The following is a 772-nucleotide window of genomic DNA, read 5'->3' on the forward strand; positions in this document are numbered from 1 at the left end:
CTCATCCTTGGCAGACCCTTCCTAGCCACAGCAAAGGCTGTGATTGATGTTGACAGAGGAGAGATGATCATTCAAGTGAATAAAGAACCCCTTGTGTTTAAGGCTCAAGGATATCCCTTTGTAACCATGGAGAGGAAGCATGAAGAGCTTCTCTAAAAACAGAGTCAAACAGAGCCCCCACAGTCAAACTCTAAGTTTGGTGTTGGGAGGCCACCACCAAATTCTAAGTTTGGTGTTGAACCCCCACATTTAAACTCTAAGTTTGGTGTTGGGAGGTTCCAACATTGCTCTGAGTATCTGTGAGGCTCCATGAGAGCCCACTGTCAAGCTAATGACATTAAAGAAGCGCTTGTTGGGAGGCAACCCAATGTTATATTTATCTATTTTCCGTTGTTATTTTATGTTTTCTATAGGTTGATGATCATGGGAAGTCACAAAATCAATTGAAAAAGCAAAAACAGCATGAAAAACAGAAAGAAAAACAGCACACCCTGGAGGAAAACTTGCTGGCGTTTAAACTCCAGTAAGGGCAGCAAATGGGCGTTTAACGCCCAGTCTGGCACCATTCTGGGCGTTTAACGCCAGAAAGGGGCACCAGACTGGCGTTAAACGCCAGGAAAGGGCAAGAAGTTGGCATTAAACGCCAGAAATGGGCACCAGCCCGGAGTTTAATGCTAGAATTGGCATAAAGAGCATTTTTGCTCGCCACTTGGTGCAGGGATGAATTTTCCTTGACACCTCAGGATCTGTGGACCCCACAGGATCCCCACCT

Source organism: Arachis duranensis, chromosome 1 (genome assembly GCF_000817695.3).
Source record: "Arachis duranensis cultivar V14167 chromosome 1, aradu.V14167.gnm2.J7QH, whole genome shotgun sequence".
Taxonomy (NCBI): Eukaryota; Viridiplantae; Streptophyta; class Magnoliopsida; order Fabales; family Fabaceae; genus Arachis; species Arachis duranensis.